Source organism: Tursiops truncatus, chromosome 17 (assembly GCF_011762595.2).
Source record: "Tursiops truncatus isolate mTurTru1 chromosome 17, mTurTru1.mat.Y, whole genome shotgun sequence".
Taxonomy (NCBI): domain Eukaryota; kingdom Metazoa; phylum Chordata; class Mammalia; order Artiodactyla; family Delphinidae; genus Tursiops; species Tursiops truncatus.
This window is the reverse complement of record NC_047050.1, coordinates 15,650,615-15,670,484: the sequence shown is the minus strand read 5'-3', so window position 1 is coordinate 15,670,484 and position 19,870 is coordinate 15,650,615. Positions and strand designations below refer to the sequence as shown.

The window sequence follows — 19,870 nt, the reverse complement described above, 5'->3', positions numbered from 1 at the left end:
GAGGGACTTTTAGGTCTCAGGTGAAGAAAGTATGGAAAACAGGCAAAATGGAGAGCATACCCTCAAAAGATGGATTTTCTAAAGCGCCACTTCTAACGTGACCCCCCCACTCTGGCCAAAATGCTTAAAGGGCTCCCCTTCAACCGTAGATGAGAGCCCAGATTTCTCTACCTGCCATTCTAGAGTTTCCAAGTACAGCCTCTACTTTCTTCCCAATGTTGTCTCTCGTTATTCTTAGGAACAAACCTTCAGTACATATAGACTGGGCTCTTTAATGGGCCAAACAGCCCGTAAGCATCCCCGCCAAATGCTCAGAGCTCTCCCATTGCCATCAATGACTTCCTCCACCTTTAATCCACCCAAACCGTGTCCAGCTCCAGAGCCTTCACCTCGGTAGAACCTTCTTTCCCACCATGGCACACAGTGTTAGCACCTTCTCTTGAACTTCTCTCACCCAACGTCCATAGTCTTACTGGCCGTCCAGACTACTCCCGTAAATAAAGGCTCGCCAGGCCCCCACCACTGTCCGAGATGCTGAGGATAAGAGGTCTCTGCTCACGAGGATGGAGTTTACATCAGAGTAGGCGGGAACAGACAAATGAATTACTGAATGAATGAGTGAATAAGATACATTCAGTTGGAAACATTCTTTGTGGAAAATTAAAACAGGGAATATGGGTAGGTGACAGGGCTTCCCTGGAAAGGATGGACTGAGACATGTGAACTGAGACCGATTGCTAAGAAGCAGGCAGCAGGTGAAGATGAGGGGCAGAAGATATAGGCAAAGGGCCTCAGAGGAGAAGACTTCTATTTACTGTGTTTTAGGAGTGAAAATCACACTCATGGGTCCCAGAAGAGATGATCTGGGAAAGGAATGGAGACGGGGAAAGTCTTGGTGAAGGATTTGGACGCTATTCTAAATGGCCGCTGAGGGGTCTACACGGGGTTGTGACCCAATCTGACACACACTTTGGAATGACCACTCTGGCTGCTGGGTGGAGGATGGGCTAAAGAAGGGTGAGAGAAGAAGTGGGGCAACGAGTCATCAGGCCAGTAGGACAGTCCAGGAGAACAACAGCCAGATTCAGATGAGGGTGGGGAAAAGGACACCTGGATTTATTTTTAGTGACAGCAAGGACAGCACTTGGCTAATGGGTTGAATGGGGGGAGCAGTGAGACACAAGAGGAGTCTGGACACCCCCAGAGTGAGGGGTCTCCTCCACACTGTGAGACAGTACACCTAGTGGTTAAGAGCCTGGCCTCAGCAGGCAGACTGCCTGGGTTCGAATCCCAGCTTCCCATTTTAGTTAGCCAAGTTGTTTAACTTCCCTGTGCCTTAGTTTCCTCATCTGTAAAATGGGAATAACAATAATACCTACTTCAGACCGTTATTATGAGGACCAAGTAAGTTAACATGTGTAAAGTGTTTGGGACACTGCTTGGCATATTTTTTAAGGTTGCCCATTACTATGCTGGCTAAGTATTCAGACTTTTTTTTTTCTCCCCAACTAAAGAACCAGCTCTTTGACGGCACAGACCATTTACAAGGGGACTGCATTTTTCTGACCTAGTCTAGGAAACAGGATGAAAAAGGCCGTCTAGTTCCTGACCCCAAGCACTGGGATGGTGGCTATTAAAAAAGAATCACAATGATAAAGGAGGCTTCCGTGAGTGGTCCCGCCCCGAAGCTGAGCCCTGCCGGCTAGAGTTGGCCTGAGCAGAGTGAGGAGAAGGGGAGCACAGGAGAGAGGCCGAGAGGGAAGATGAGAAGGGAAGAAAGGCCACAGGACTATAGGAGCGCAGGGAGTGTGGGTCAGAGTGGCCAGGAGAGGGAGGGGTGAGGGCGTGAACTGTCCTTCACTTCCAAGTAGAACTTCAGGCTTAGTGCTTTTATTGCCCACGAGCATGGCTATTCCTCTTTCACAGGAGAAAGATAAGAGGATAGAAACAGGTTGCGTTCAGCCTCCTGCATTATAGCACGAACAGCCTGGGACCCTTCACTGGGGCCACGATTCCACATTAAACTAGACTTAGATGTTAGCCCTAAGTAGTGCCTAGCGGAGCCCCTTTTATTATACCGATTACAAAACTCAGGTTAAATGCTCTGTCCAAGAGGTCACAGCCAAATCAGGCAGAGCCATAACCCCAGGCGACGCTTGGATACAACACAGAATCATGAAAAGATCATGGGCTCTCGGGTCAACAGAAGTTGGCTTTGCCCCTTGCTCCCTGGCTCCACACCAGGGCTTTCCATTTTCAAGGTGTATTTGGCGTCCTGTCCACCGTTAGTACAATTGTCCGATGATGTCTGAATGCTTTGGGTTGTAAACCTCAGCACCTCAATTCTATGTCATCCTTCCAGAGATTGGTTTAAAATTTGTCTTCCAATCAGCATTTACACGTGTCCAATGCACGTGCATTCTGTAATAACTTTTAAAAGTTGCTTTTCAAAACATTTGAATAGGGCTTGGGTGTTCCCCAATTCAAATGACTATAAAGGAAGCCATTTGCTTAACACAATGTGGAGATGCTGCCGCAGACAGCCTGTGTTCATTTAAGACCTGTAAGAAATTTCCTTCCAGACCCTGGGATCCCCGACACTCTCTTTCTGCAGCTACAGAAGCTTCAGCTGACTCACGTCGCCCTGTCCATCCCACTCAGGATGGTTTTCTGACAATCCAGAAGGAGACAGCAATAGCACTTCTTTCTTTCAGTGTCTCTCAGAAACGTTTCCATTTCTCTCCGTTCTGTGCAATTATCCAAACTGACAGGCGACCTTGTGGCAGAAGAAATGAAAGGGTCTGTAATTTAGGAAACCTTTGGCTCCACTGACTGAAAGCAGGTTGTTTGTAAAAAGGAAATCCTGACCTCAGCTAACTGGCAAACTCTGTCAGAAGCAATAGAAGGAAGCGAAGGAGAAAAAACAGCGCCGGGGATTTTTATTGGCAACAGAAGAAAAACGGATGCCCCGCCAGAGGGAAGCCCTTCCGAGAGAACTCTCTGATGGGGGGACCAAGTGTGCCCAGAGCTAGTGCGTGTGCAGCTACACACCGCCTGGTGGCCCTGGGCTGGGTCTGTCGGCTGGTCTGACTGGGGGACTTTGCTGCCTGGGACCATAGCTAGACTGACCATCCTGAACATGGATTTTCTTCACTCCTCTCTGCTGCTCCCAGCACCCCATGGCCTGCCCCACCTTGTCTCTGGCTTGACATGAAGCCCCAGGACCCAGAGGTGGGAAAGGAGATAAGCTACCTCGTGTTTCCCATGTGGGTGCTGTCCACCTCCTCCCCCCACCTCCTCCCTCTGTCTGCCACCCCATTTGGCAGGGCTCTGCAGGGACCTCTGGGAAACTCCCTAAGAGAGGAGGCCCCCTCAAGCTCTCATATCCTTCCGTCAGTGGTCCTCAATGGGCTGCCCGTTGAAGTGGCCTGGGTGCCTCGAAAACTCCCTGAGCCCCTCTCTACAGATTCTAATTGAATTTGTCTAGGTTGGGGCTCCAGCAGCAGTCAAGGTAAAGAACCATTGCTTTGGGCCAACCGGGTATGGGAAAGACCACCATTCAACGCAACTCCCAGCAAGGCTGGGCCATGTGTGGAGTGTGAGTTCCCAGATCCTGGCCTTTCCCTTCCAAGCCATTCCGATTCCCGGTTGGCCATGCCTATGCCCCGGAAATCCTTATGACCCCCAACTCAATTCCATTCAAGCATCTAAGGGGCTCCTCCTGTGAGTGAAGAGTTCTGCCTGCTGTCAGGGGTGTCCCCAGGGGATTGGCCATCTAGTGGGGAAACAGAGAGAATGTGAGAAAAGGCAGATGTGACGAGGGCCTCACTGGATGACCAGGACACTGGAAATCTAGGGGGACAAATGTTGCAAAGAATTTTAACTTATGATAGAAGCCCAGAGGGGACAGCAATGAATGTTGGCTGGGGAAACAGGTCTCATTGAGGGGATGACATTTTCATCGACCTAGATGAGACAAAAGAATAAGATGCTGATAGGCTCCTAGGTTCCTCACCCTCTTCCGGATCAATGAGAGAGAGAAATATTTAATAACTGCCGGCTGCAATAACCCAAGTGAGATGTAAGGAGGGTCTGTCCTAGGGCAGCCCTGGGGATAGAAACATGGAACCCGTTTCGCAGGTGTCCCAGAGGCACACCTTATCACTCCTTATCAAGGAGGCCCTTCCTATCACCCTCCAAAAACTTAACCTGGAGATGGGCTGGGGGGCAGGGGGCAGGGGACAGGACCTTTGTAGTGCTGTAAGCAGATAGGTTATGGGGTCCCCGAAGAAAGAGAACCAGGAATGGCTTTCTTGACATAAGAGGAACCATGTTGGCCTCAGCATTTTGTGATCTAAGCCTGGCCACATGCTGGCCCTTGAACAGGTCTCAGTAATCAATGAGCTTTAGGGAACAAAGGAATGCAGGAAGAGAGAAAAGCCAGCCGAACAATAGAACAATATGCAGTGACAAAGCAGAGTCCTCCTGCCTCCTCAGGGGATAATACACAGAATAATACCTCTCTGAGTTCTGCAGGGTCTAAGGTCCCCACCCAGGGGAGGACAGAATGATGAAGTTGACCCTCCTGACTTCAGTCAACTCAAGTTCGGATTCTGTCGACCTTTGTCCCAATTTTACGCTGAATTCTCCTCTGCTCAAGCCCCTTCATGAATATACATGGACCTTAGCTTAAAAACTCCCCAGTTTTGCTACTGGGGAGACACCGCTTTGGGAAAGACCCCTAAGGTTCTCCTTACTGGCCGCAAGGAATAATAAGCCCTTCCTGCTCCCCGTCTTTGGCTTGGTTGTGTCTATTGGCTCAACACCCCCCAAGAGGCAAACCTAGTTTTCGGGTAACAGTATCTGCAGGAGGACGAGGGTCCCCCGAACGCTCACTCCTCGCACCTCCCTTTAAGGGACGCTGCATCCTCGGAGAGACGAAATTGGCACCCAGAGGCCTCTCCAAGGCCCTTCAGTGCAAAACCCCTTTGACTGCGTCCCTTGCATTTACAAGCACGCCACCCATCTCAGATGGAAGGCAAAGTGTCGACCATGAAGAGAAGAAAAGAAAGGAAAGAAAGAGAAGGAAAACCAAGACAGTGTGTGAAGGAGGAGGGAGGGAGGGTTTGTTGTGTCAACTTGGACGTTAAAAAGAACGAAACCACTGAACAGGATCCCCCTGTACTTGCCCTAGCCCTGATGTGCAGGCGGCCTGGACAGGGGCCCCCTGAAGTCGCAGGGATCAAAGTCCCGGTGAGCACGCGTCCAGACAGCCCCCGGGGCGGAGGAGGAAGGGGAGAGGGGCTCTGAGCGGAGGCAGCCCTGCCCCTCCGCTGGCTCTTCAGAAAGGGCCTCTTTCACCGCCTCCCCCCATGTTCCTGTCTGTACCAACCTCTCACTGAGAAATCACCGCAGGCCCCATCACCTAGCCTACTCAGTGGTTCAAAAATACCAAAGGTTTTGCAGAACTTCCATTCTTCTCAAAGTAGTTAAAATGCAAGCGGGCGGGGGCCTGCACTGATAGAGGAAGCACACGCCCTTAGTGGAACAGTCTTGTTTTGAAAAACTTCTGCCCTCTGGGGTTGAAAGCATTTCTTGGCCCAGTGGAATCCAAAGGTGCCATGAGAGCTCCAGCAAGGCTTCCAGCCCCTGACCTTGATATTTATTTGCAAAGCCTTACAGGAAATCAGTGCTACGTGTTCCATGAAAAACAAAGGGAAATGCAGGAATCAGGAAAAACAACAGACTGCTCCAAACAGCCTGACATCAACAACAGGCTTTAAAGAAAATGAGATGCTGAAAAAATAGTTCTCTTTGACACGTCACCTTTCAGCATGTACTGAAGACCCACTGTACGCCCAGCCCGGTGCAAGGTGCTGACAGGGTCTGGGTCCTGAGAAGTTCATGTTTCCCAGGGTGGAGTCTGGGTGGGCTGCTGAGATAAAGGCAGCGTTGGGTGATTTGGGCTTGAACGGTAAGGATCAGAATGAACTGGAGGCTTTGGGCGCAGGGGTCACTGGGGAGATGAGTGCTTTGGGAAGATTCCTAGGCGAATGTAACATTTAATCTGTACTGAGGAACAGGTGGGAGTTTCACAGATGGAAAAAGAAAGAAGAGCAAAGCTGGGGGGAAAGAGCATAACGTCTAAAACAGTTTCAGAAATTGAGCCTTAAAATTGCTATAAAAATTAAGCATGACATAGGATGGTCATTTATAACCATTCACGGAGTGCTTTCTACCTCCTGCGAGAAATTCATAGAAGGGCAAGAGAGATGTGCTCTGCACACCAATGCCCAGAGTTCATTTCACCAAAGGTTACAAACTCAAATGACAACAGGGGCCAGTAAGTAATATAAGTGGGTGAGGGATTCAGGCCTATTATAGAAATCCCAGGGCCCTCTCATTTAAAAACAACAACAACAAAACCTTATTCTGATTTGATAGTGACAGTTCAGAAGTTTTCCTACACTAGAAAAAAAACATGCAAAAAAGTATACTGTTATCAGCCCTAGGCATTCATTCTCGGAGGGAAGAGGTGGGGATGGTCAGAAGAGAGCAGGGCTCTACGAAGCTGACAGCTGCTTCTCAGCTCTACCCAGTTGTTGCCACGAAGGAATGCTGGCTCAGAGTGTCAGGTTTTCCAGATTTCAAGGAAGCCAGATATCCTGATATGGGGGTGGACGGGGGGCGGCGAGGAAACGGTTGTGGGAATCTCAAACTTTGTAAATTCTGGCTCCAAATTTTAAATTCTGTAGATGGATTAAAATAGGACAGTGGGCATAGTTTAAAACATGCAGATAATGGAAAAGATTTCTGGCTGGAATGTCTAGGAAGACTTCCTGGAGGAACTGATCTCTAAGCTGGGCCTTTGGGAAGGTTATTGGCCTCAGGTAGGAGCCTGGAGGGCAAACGGACTCAAGTGACAGCATCAGTCATACTTTGGAAAGTCATGTCATTCAGTGGTACCCAATGTGGCCATGTACCAAAATGAACTTGGGAATTTTTTTCACCACATTTATGATCTTTTAAATATTTTTAAATGTTTCTGTACATGCTACAACATGGCTTAACCTAAACAACATTATGCTAAGTGAAAGAAGTCAGACACCAAGGGACAGATATTGTATGATTCTAACGTTGTATGAGGGACCTAGAATAAGCAAATTCATAGAGACAGAAAGTAAAATAGAGGTTACCATGGGCTGAGGGCAGAGAGAAATGGCCAGTTATTGTTTAATGAGTACAGAGTTTCTGTTTGGGATGATGAAAAAGTTCTAGAGATGGACAGTGCTAATGGTCGCACACTATTTTAATGTACTTAATGCCACTGAATGGTATACTTAAAAAACATTAACATGGAAAACAAAATAAAAGTTTATGTAATATAAGCATGCCTACTTATCAGAAATGGAGAAATATGTAAAATTGTAAAAGGATTTTTTGTTCTCAACCTGCCGCCACATGAACGTACAATGAACCATCATTTCCCTCACAAACTCTTAGGAATTCATGCCACTGGACTCCTGAATGCCAGCACTGACTACTTCACTGGCAAAAACCCCAACTATTTCCACTTAGAATCATCCTGGGTTTCATGTACTTTGACTCTGAATCACTCACTGACTGCACTACTGCTCAGTTATAGAACTTAAGGAGAGAGGGATGACGGGAAACAGGAAAGCTTCAGATTCCCCAGAGGATACAGTCATGTGACTGCCTTTATGTGTCTGCACATTTGTGTGTAATGTGTGCATGCATATGTAGGTACATACTGGCTTATTTTACATAATTTCCTGCTTCTTGATATTTTAAAATTTCAACTATCTTAGATATCTTTCCATTTCAGTATTTATAAACCTAGTTCCTCACTTCCCACAGCTGCCTAGTATTCCACTATATGTGAGTAGCGTACCTCTTCCACTGATAGGAACTGAGGGAGTTTGCTATCTTTTCCCTTTACAAACTATGCTGTAATAAACATTCATTTATATGGGTATTTATAACTGTGCACAAATAATTCATATAATTTAACTTCCTAGATATTTAAGTGCAAGCTCAACACGTATGACTATTTAATGCAATAAAATTTGCCAAATTATTATGCAAAAAAAACTGCACTAATTTTTACACTTCCACCAAAAGTATTGTGAAATCTGGAAGGCTTTTGAGACTCTCAGAACCCTGCTGCCAGAGATCCTGCTGCAGTAGTTCTGAGGTAGGATCTGGATTTCCATATTATTTAAAAACTCTACAGGTATTTCTAAGATTTGCCAGCCCTTGGACCCAAAAAGTAAAAGCTAAACATCAAATTGTGTATCATCTAATTGCAACGAAAATCTAAACACTAAGGAATATTGTTGACAGAAATTGAAGAAGTCCTAAATAAAAGGAAGGATGCCCCATGTTCATAAATTAGAAGACTGAATATTACAAAGAGAGAGAAAACACACAAGCTGATTCCTTCAACTAAACAGAGCAGGAAGACTTCTACTAGTAGATGTCAAAACCAATCACAAAGCTATAGCAATTAGTGTGATATTGGCCCTAGAATAAACAAGGAAAAATGGAAAAGAATAAAAAATAGAACTACATATATTCTGTCACTGATGACTAGGACAGTACGTACAGTAAAGATGGCCTTTTCAATAAATGGTGCCGATCAATTTTATTTCCATTTGGGTAAAAAATGCATCTTGACCCTACCTCTCACCATACACAAAAATAAAATCCTGAAAGACAGTAGGTCCAAATGTAATACAGACATTAGAAAAATACATATAAAAATAGCTTTATGAACTTCAGAAAGATTTATTAATAGGACAAAAAAATTATTAACCATTTTTAAAATTATAACTTGGACTAAATTAAAATTAAGATGTCTGCTCATCAAAATACACCATTAAGAGAATGAAAGAGCATATAACTGAATCACTTTGGTGAACAGCAGAACTTAACACAACATTGTAAATCAATTGTTTTTCAATAAAAATTTTACAAAAAGAGAGAGGATGAAAGGGCAAGCCACAGTGGGAAAAGAGATTTGCAGCACATATATCTGACAAAGTACTCATAAAATGAATATATAAAGAACTCTTACAAATCAATATGGAAAAGACCAAAAAAATAAAAGATTTTTTAAAAGATTTGAACAGACACTCCATATAAGAGGATATCCAACTGGCTGATTAAAAATAGACAACGTTGCTCAACTTCATTGGTTGTCAAAGAAATGACAACTAAAATAATGCGATACCTTCCCATACAACCAGAGTGACTGAAATAAAAGAGAGAGTTAATACTAGTGGAAGTGCAGCCTCTTTGTAAAACTGTTTGACAACACCTGCTCAGCTGGATCATGCTGCACTCCTCTGATTACTGAGGAAGATACTCTTTATACCATTTATTTAGTATTATCCGTTGCCTTGCAAAACAGTAGTTGGTTCTCATATATATATTTCTTAACCCCCTACCCAGCATTTTAAACTTCTTGGAGCAGGAAGAGTGCCTCATTTCCTATACCATCAGAGTATCCAGCCCATCACATGGTAAATCTTCAGAAGTTATCAGTTGACAGTGCTATTGATTTATAGTTTAGATCAACAGGCACATTTTTATGTTACCCCGAAAACTCTAATCCATTGTTGCATTTTTCTTTGATGTCTTCTACATATTAAATACACTAGTATCTTATATTTCAATTAAATAAGCTGCTATAAAATTCCACTTCTGGGGATTTATTCAGAGAAATATTATTCATCATTTATTCACCAGAAGTTGTATTAGGCATAATACAGCTAAGGATGCAATGGGGAGCAAAAATATATAATTACCGGGCTGGGCTAATCATGATCAGAGCATAAAAATGAATGCTTGCCTTCTGGTTCAAGATGGCAACATAGGAGGAGCCTAAACTCACCTCTTCCCATGGACACCCTGAATCTACAGTACACATGGAACAACTCCCTCTGAAAGAAACCCTAAAAACTGGCTGAGCAACTCCTACACATGAGGTGAGAGAAGGCCCCCATGAAAGCAAGTAGGAGAGGCTGGGACACGATCTCTCCATAAACCCCATCCCCGGCACAGCAGCCCACAATTGCGGGAATTCTAAACCTGAAGTACCTCCCTGAGGACCAAAGGGTTTGAACCCCACAGTGGGCACCCCAACTTCTAAGACCTGAATCTAGCCTTGAAAACCAATGAGGCCTCTGCCCATGAGACCCACAGGCTATAACCATCTGAGAAACAGCTCTTAAAGGGCTCACGTGTAGACTTACCCACCAAAGGGCTCTGAGCAATGGCAGCCCAAGAACTGTCTCTCCAACTGTTACTCCAACTGTGGGATCCAGGATTCAGAGCCAGGTGATCAAGTGGCATTCCCTGGGCAGCAGCCCTTAAAATTTGGGCACCAGATGTGAAAACCAGGGTACCAGATACATATAAAACTCCCCTCCAGAAGATATTTGCAAATCTTAAAGCATCAGTCTGAGAAGTAGACATCTGATTGAATGCACGTCTAGGGGGTCTGCTGGCTGATACCATTTTGGTGCTCTCCCTCTGCCACGCTCCAGAGCGCAGTGCTTGGCAGACTAATGCCCCCAGGGCACTGTACAGGTAGCCGATGGAAACTGGTCCCCAGTCTTTCTGTGAAAGAGGCCTTTAACTTGTCCAGAAGTTTTGGCCTGAGGGGCAGGCTTCTGGTTTGGCACTCATCTTGAGGTCTACAGAGATGCCCTCAGGAAACGGAGGACCATGGACACAATCTTTCTGCCCTCTCCAGCTCGCCTCACTCCAGCTCACCAGTATCTTCCAGAAGGAGCTTATACTGGTCTGGTGCCCTGATTTTTATGGCTGCCACCAGGCGAACCTCTACATTGTCTGGCTCTGGAGACCCCGCCCCCAGGCACAGTAAAAAGCAACAGACCAAGGAGCTCAGTCTTTCTATGAAAGAAGCCTATTATCTTATCGTCATAGCTGCAGCCTGAGGGATAGGCTTCTAATTAAACACACATCTAAGGGCCCACTGTAATCCCTTCCAAAGATCTTGGAGAGGATGGATGGTATCTTTGTGCTCTCCCTCTGCTATGCTCCAGAGCACCAATGTCTCCGAGAGGGGAGCTTTTATACACATCTGGTACCATGTTTTTGCTGCTTCCACCCAGGGGATACCCCTTGATCACTTGGCTCTGGTGGCCAGGTGGGCTTGTGTTCCTAGATCCCACAGGACGGTAACAACTGGAGAGTCAGTTCTTGGCTACCACCCCCAGTGCACTGCACAGACAGTAGACAGAGATACAACCCCAGTCTTTCTGTAAATGAAGCCTACTTGCTTGTTCCAGAACTTCAATCTGAGGGGCAGACTTCAGGTTTGGCACACATCTAGAGGCTGATGGAGGTGCTCTCAGGAGACATAGGCCAGTGGACACCATCTTTGCACTCTCCCTCTGCCTCAGTACAACTTACCAGTATCTCCCAGAAAGGCACTTATACACTCATCTGGAGTCCAAATTTTTGCAGCTGTCACCTAAGGGACATTTCCAGATTGCCTGGCACCTGTGGCCAGTGGAGCTTACACCTGTGGTCCCACAGGACTATATATATTTGCATACTTTAAAAGCTGTCGCCTGAAGTTCAGGCTTCCAGTCACTCTGAATCTCAGTGCTAAGATCTTCCCTTTCAGATCACTGATAGGTCTTGGAACACCCTCAACTACTGGGAGCCACTAAAGATAAAACAGGCCTCTTAGACAATAACAAAGGTTTGAGAGGCAACTAACAGCTAGAGCAGGGTTGAATGATAAGATGTATCTCCTACACAAGGCTAACCCTTCAAGACTGGGAGAGGTGGCTGTTTCATCCGATGCATAGAAACCAACGCAGAGTCAAGCAAAACGAAGGAACAGAGGAATATATTCCACAAGATAAAACCTCAGGGAAAAACCTTAATGAAACAGAGGTTAGTAATTTCCCTGATAAAGAGTTGAAAATAATGGTCATAAACATCGGAAGAAGAATGGATGGACACAGTGAGAAATTTTAAAAAGAGGTAGAAAATATAAGAAAGTACCAGTGATAGAAGTCAAAGAGCTGAATAATATAATACTGAACTGAAAAATACACTAGAGTGGTTCAACAGCAGTCCAAATGAATCAGAAGAAACTATCAGTGAACTTGAAGACAGGGCAGTGGAAATCACCCAGTTAGAGCAGCAGAAAGAAAAAAGAATGAAAAAAAAGAAAAGTGAAGATAGTTTAAGGGACTTAAAGGACAACATCAAGCAGACTAACATTCACATAATAGGGGTACCAGAAAAGGAAAAGAGAGAGAGAGGGGCAGAAAACTTATTTGCAGAAATAATGGCTGAAAACTTCCCTAATCGGGGGAAGGAAACAGACATCCAGCTCCAGGAAGCCCAGAGACTTTCACAGAGTTGAACTCAAAGAGACCCACACCAAGACACATTATAATTAAAATGTCAAAAGTTTAAGACAGAATCTTAAAAACAGAAAGAGAAAAATACTTGTTTCATACAAGGGAATCCCAACAAGACTATCAGTAGAGTTTTCAGCAGAAACTTTACAGGCCAGAGGGAGTGGCACAACATATCAAAATGCTGAAAGAAAAAACTCCCAAACAAGAATAGTCTACACAGCAAATCTGTCATTCAGAATTGAAGGAGAGAGAGAGTTTCCAGATAAGCAAAAGCTAAAGAAATTCATTACCACTAAACTGGCCTTACAAGAAATGTTAAATGGACTTCTTTCAGCAGAAAAGAAAGGGTGCTAATTCACAACAAGAAAACCTATGAAAGTGTAAATCTCAATGGTAAAGTTAAATATATAGTAAAGTAATGAATTAGTCATTTATAAAGCTAATATGAAGGTTAAAAAACAAAAGTAGTAAAATAACTATAACTCCAATAATTAGCTAGGAATACACAAGATAAAAAAAGATGTAAAATGTGACATCAAAAATATAAAATATGGTAAGGGAGAGTAAAAATGAAAAGCCTTAGAACGTGTTCAAATTTGTTATCAACTTGAAATAGACTGTTGTAAATATAAGTTGTTACATAACATGTAAGCCTCATGGTAACCACAAAGCAAAAACCTATATTAGATACACAAAAGATAAAGAGAAAAGAATCTAACCATACAACTAAAGGAAGTCACCAAATCATAAAAGAGAGAGAGAAAGAAGAAGAAAGGAAGAGAGAGGAACTACAAAACAGCCAGAAAACAATTAACAAAATGGCAATAAGTGCACCCCTATCAATAACTGCTTTAAATATAAATAGACTAAATTCTCCAGTCAAAAGATATAGGATGGTTGAATGGATTAAGAAAAAACAAGACCCATCTATACTCTGCCTATAAGAGACTTGCTTCATATGTAAGGATACACATACTAAAAGTGCAGGGATGGAAAAAGATATTCCATACTAATGGAAACCAGAAGAAAGCTGGGATAGCTCTACTTATACCAGACAAATAGACTTTAAAACAAAGACTGTAATAAGAGACAAAGAAGGGCATTACATAATGATAAAGGGTCAATCCAATAAGAGAATATAACATTCGTACATATTTATGCACCCAACACAGGAGGACCTAAATATATAAAGCAAATATTAACAGACATAAAGAGAGAAAAAGATGGCAAAACAACAATAGTAGGGGATTTTAATACCCCACTTACATCAATGGATAGGTCACCCAGACAGAAAATCAGTAAGGAAACATTGGCCTCAAACAACATACTAGAGCAGATAGACTTAACAGATATACACAGAACATTTCACTCAAAAGCAACAGAATACACATTCTCCTCAAGTACACATGGAACACTGTCCAGGAGAGATCATCTGTTAGGCACAAAACAAGCCTTAATAAATTTAAGACAACTGATATCATATCAGACATCTTCTCCAACCACAATGGTATAAAACTCGAAATCAATTACAAGAAGAAACCTGGAAAATTCATAAATATGTGGAGAAGAAACAAGCTACTGAACAACCAACGGACCAAAGCAGAAATCGAAAGATAAATTTTAAAAAACCTTGAGATGATGGAAAATAAAAATATATCAAAGTGGGACTTCCCTGGCAGTCCAGTGGTTAAGACTTTTCCTTCCAGTGCAGGGGATGCAGGTTCAGTCCCTGGTCAGGGAGCTAGGATTCCACATGCCTTGGGGCCAAAAAGCCAAAACATAAAGCAGAAGCAATATTGTAACAAATTCAATAAAGGCTTTAAAAATGGTCCACATAAAAATATATATCAAAGCATATCAAATGCAGCAAAAGCAGTTCTAAGAGGAAAGTTCATAGTGATAAATGCCTACATCAAGAAAAATCTCAAGTAAGCAACCTAATTTTGCACTTTGAAGCACTAGAAAAACAAATGATGACCAAAGTTAGTAGAAGGAAGGTAAAAATCAGAGCAGAAATAAATGAAATAGAAACTAAAAACACAAGAGAAAAGATGAATAAAACTAACAGCTGTTCTTTAAAAAGATAAACAAAACTGACAAAGCTTTAGCTAGACTCACCAAAAGAGAGAGAGAGAGAAAGATAGGACTCAAATAAATAAAATCAGAAATTAAAGAGTAGATGTTATGAGTTATGGTCAAGACAGCAGAGCAGGAAGACCCTAAGCTCACCTCCTCTCATGGGCACACCAAAATTACAACTATATACAGAACAACTATTGTTGAGAAACACCAGAACGTACCAGAAAAGACCTGCTACAACTAAAAATATAAAGAAGGAACCACAACAACACAAGTAGGAGGGGAGGAGATGCAGTACTGTTGAGAGCCATACCACTGGGTGCGAGACACGCAAACAGGAGGAAAATTATAATTGCATAGTTTCTCACCAAGGAATGAGGAGTACAAGCTCCACATCAGGCTCCCCAGCCCAGGGTTCCTGCACCAGGAAGATAAGCCCCAAGAACACTACCACAAAGACACTGGTTCTGGCAACTGCTCTATTAGTATCCTCCCTCTAGCTTGTTAGCTGGGAGGACCCAGTCCTCCCCCCACACCAGTCTGTCTGCACCAGTACTGGGACACCTCAGACCAACACAGGACCCAGCCAACACAACAGCAGGCCAATACCAGCCCCAGGACCACCTGCCTCCAGGCCATCAGTGGGCCAACACCAGCTCCAAGATACTCTGGACTCCTCAGCCAGCCACCCTGGGACCCAGCTCCTCACCAGCAGGACAGCACAAGCTCTGGGACACCCCAGAGCCAGCTGTGTCAGGAACCAGACCCACCCATGAGCAAATCAACACTAGAAAACAATCCTATTTACAACTGCAACAAAAAAAAATTAAATATTTAGGAATAAATTTAATCAAGGAGGTGAAAGACCTGTACACTGAAAACTGTAAGACACTGATGAAAGAAAATGAAGATGATACAAAGAAATGGAAAGATATTCTATGCTCATTGACTGTAAGAATACTGTTAAAATGTCCATACTACCCAAAGCAATATACAGATTCAATGCAATCCCTATAAGAATTCCATTGACATTTTTCACAGAAATAGAATAATTCCAAAACATTTGTATGGAAACACAAAAGATCCTGAATAGCCAAAGCAATCTTGAGATAGAAGAACAAAGCTGGAGGCATCATGCGCCCTGATTTAAAACTATATTACAAAGCTATAATAATCAAAACAATATGGTACTGGTGTTAAAAACACCATAGATCAATGGAACAGAATAGAGAACCCAGAAATGAACCCACACATATATGGGCAATTAATCTATAACAAAGGAGGCAAAAAATATACAATGGGGAAAAGACAGCGTCTTCAACAAGTGGTTTTGGGAAAACTGGACAGCCACATGCAAAACAATGAAATTGGACTACTACCTTATACCATACATGAAAAGTACCTCAAAATGGATTAAAGACTTGAATGTAAGAGCTGAAATGATAAAATTTCTAGAAGAAAACATAGGTGGTAAGCTTCTTGACATCAGTCTTGGCGATGATTTTTTGGATTTGGCATCAAAAGCTAAGACAACGAAATAAAAAATAACAAGGGGGACTACATCAAATTAAAAAGCTTCTGCACAGCAAAGGAAACCATCAACAAAATGAAAAGGCAACATACTGGTGGGAGATAATAACTGCAAATTATATATCTAATAATGGGTTAATATCCAAAGTATGTAAAGAACTCACAACTCAATAGCAAAAAAAAAAAAAAAATCTGATTTTTAAAACGAGCAGAGGGCTTCCCTGGTGGCACAGTGGTTGGGAATCTGCCTGCTAATGCAGGGGACATGGGTTCGAGCCCTGGTCTGGGAGGATCCCACATGCCGCAGAGCAACTGGGCCCGTGAGCCACAACTACTGAGCCTGCGCGTCTGGAGCCTGTGCTCCGCAACAAGAGAGGCCGCGATAGTGAGAGGCCCAGGCACCGCGATGAAGAGTGGCTCCCGCTTGCCACAACTGAGGAAAGCCCTCGCACAGAAATGAAGACGCAACACAGCAAAAATAAATTAATTACTTTAAAAAAAAAACAAAAACGAGCAGAGAATCTGAATAGACATTTTTCCAAAGAAGACATACAGTTGGCCAACAGGTACAAGAAAAGGTTCTCAACATCACTAATCATCAAGGAAATATAAATCAAAACCACAATGAGATATCACCTTACACCTGCCAGAATGACTATCATCAAAAATGACAATAACAACAAGTGTTAGTGAGGATGTGGAGAAAAAGGAACCCCTGTACACTGTTTGTGGGAATTTAAATTGGTGCAGCTACTATGGAAAACAGTACGGAAGTTCCTCAAAAAATTAAAAATAGAATTACCACATGATCCAGCATTCAACTTCTGGGTATTTATTTGAAGAAAATAAAAAATACTAATTAGAAAAGCTATGCTCCTTATAGCATTATTTGCAATAGCCAAGACATGGAAACAACCTAAATGTCCATTAATGGGTGAATGGATAAAGAAAATATGGTATATATACACAATGGAATATTATTCAGCCATAAAAAAGAATGAAATTGTGTCATTTTCAACAATATGAATGTACCTTGAGGGCATTATGCTTTGTAAAATAAGTCAGAAAGAGAAAGACAAATACACTACAATTTTACTTATGTGTTGAATCCCCCACCCCCCCGAACACCCCAAAAAACTAAAAATACAACTAAACTCATAGATACAAATAATAGATTGTCAGTTGCCAGCAGCAGGGGTTCAGGGTGGGTGAAACAGGGGAAGGGATCAAAAGGTACAAATTTCCAGTTATAAAATAAATAAGTTATGGGGAGCAATGTAGAGCATGATGGCTCTATTTAATAATACTTTTCACACCTTTGAAAGATGCTAAGTGAGTAGTTCTTAAAAGTTCTCATCACAAGAAAAATAAATTTGTAACTATGTGTGGTGTTGGATATCAACTAGACTTACTGTTGTGATCACTTTGCAATATATACAAATATCGAATCATTATGTTTTACACCTAAAACTAATATACAGGGGCTTCCCTGGTGGCACAGTGGTGGAGAGCCCACCTGCCGATGCAGGGGACACGGGTTCGTGCCCCAGTCCTGGAAGATCCCACATGCCATGGAGCGGCTGGGCCCACTGAGCATGAGCATCCAGAGCCTGTGCTCCGCAACGGGAGAGGCCACAACAGTGAGAGGTCCGCGTACCGAAAAAACAAAAAACCTAATATACAGACATACCTTGTTTTATTGTATTTCATTTTATTGTGCCTCACAGATAATTGCATTTTTTTACAAACTGAAGTTTTGTGGCAGCCCTGCCTCAAACAAGTCTATTGACACCATTTTCTGAACAGCATTTGCTCACTTCATGTTTCTGTATCACATTTTGGTAATTCTTACAATAATTCTAATTTTTTTGCTATCATTATATTTGTTATGGTTATCTGTGATCAGTGATCTCTGATGTTACTATTGTAATTGCTTTGGGGTGCCACAAATCATGGCCATATAAGACAACAAACTTAATACATGTTATGTGTGTTCTGACTGCCCTATTGACTGGCCGTTCCCCCATCTCTCTCCCTCTCCTGGGGCCTCCCTATGCCCTGAGACATAACAATACTGAAATTAGGCCAATTTTTTCTTTTTTGAGAAATTAGGCCAATTTATAACTGTACAATAGCCTCTAAGTGTTCAAATAAAAGGATGAGTCACATGTCTCTCACTTTAAATCAAAAGCTAGAAATGATTAAACTTCGTAAGGAAGGCATATTGAAAGCCAAGACATGTGGGATCTTGCCGGACCGGGGCACGAACCCATGTCCCCTGCATCGGCAGGCGGACTCTCAACCACTGTGCCACCAGGGAAGCCTCAGGAAAAATTCTTCAAGAAAATTAAAAGTGTGACTTCAGTGAACACCCAAATAAGAAAGCGAAACAGCCTTATTGCTGATATGGAGCAAGTTTTAGTGGTCTGGATAGAAGATCAAACCAGCTACAACATTCCCTCAAGCCAAAGTCTAATCCAGAGCAAGGCCCTAATTCTCTTCAATTCTAAAAAAGCTTAAAGAGGTGAGAAAGCTGCAAAAGAAAAGTTTACAGATAGCAGAGGTTTGTTCATGAGGTTTAAGGAAAGAAACCATCTCCAAAACATAAAAGTATAAGGTGAAGCAACAAGTGCTGATGTAGAAGCTGCAGTGAGGTACCCAGAAGATACTTAGCTAAGATATTTAGCTAAGATAATTTATGAAGGTGGCCACACTGCGCAACAGATTTTCAATGTAGGTAGAACAAGACTTATTTTGGAAGAACATGCCATCTAGGACTTTCATAGCTACAGAGGAGAAGTCGATGCTTCAGAGCTTCGAAGGACAGGCTGACTCTCTTGTTACGGGCTAATGCAGCTGGTGACTTGAAGTTAAAGCCAATGCTCACTTACCATTCCAAAAATCCTAAGGCCCTTAAGAATTATGCTCAATCTACTCTGCCTGTGCTCTATAAATGCAACAGCAAAGCCTGGATGACAGCACATCTGTTTACAACATGGTTACTGAATATTTTAAGCTCACTGTTGAGACTCACTGCTCAGAAAAAAGATTCCTTTCAAAGTATTACTGCTCATTGACAATGTACATTTCTAATAGAAATGTACAAGATTCATGTTTTTTCATGCCTGATAACACAACATCCATTCTGCAGCTCATGGACCAAGGAGTAATTCTGACTTTTAAGTCTTATTGTTTAAGAAATACATTTCTGACTTTTAAGTCTTATTGTTTAAGAGATGCATTTTGTAAGGTTATAGCTTCCATAGATAGTGATTCCTCTGATGGATCTGGGCAAAGTAAACTGAAAACCTTCTGGAAAGGATTCACCATTCTAGACGCCATAAAGAACATTTGTGATTCATAAGAAGAGGTCAAAATATCAAGATTAACTGGAGTTTGGAGAAGCTGGTTCCCACTCTCATGGATGACTTTGAGGGGTTCAAGACTTCAGCAGAGGAAGCAACTGCAGATGTCGCAGAAATAGCAAGAGAACTAGAATTAGAAGTGGAGCCTGAAGATGTGACTGAATTGCTGCCACCTCATGATAAAGCTTTAACAAATGAGGGGTTGCTTCTTCTGGCTGAGCAAAGGAAGTGGTTGCTTGAGATGAAATCTACTGGTGAAGATGCTGTGAAGATTGTTGAAATGACAACAAGGGATGTAGAATAGGACATAAACTTAGTTGATAAAGCAGCTGCAGGGTTTGAGGGGATGGACTCCAATTCTGAAAGAAGTTCTGTTGTGGGTAAAATACCATCAAACAGCACTGCAGGCTACAATCTTTCCTGAAAGGACGAGTCAATCGATGGGGCAAACTTCATCATTATTTT

General features: G+C 42.8%; 1 long non-coding RNA gene across 1 annotated transcript in view; it reads right to left on the bottom strand.

Annotated features, from left to right (window-relative positions):
• Positions 1-19,870, bottom strand: part of LOC141276895 (uncharacterized) — a 185,687-nt gene that overhangs the window by 4,187 nt on the left and 161,630 nt on the right. The gene's annotated exons all lie outside the window — the stretch shown is intronic.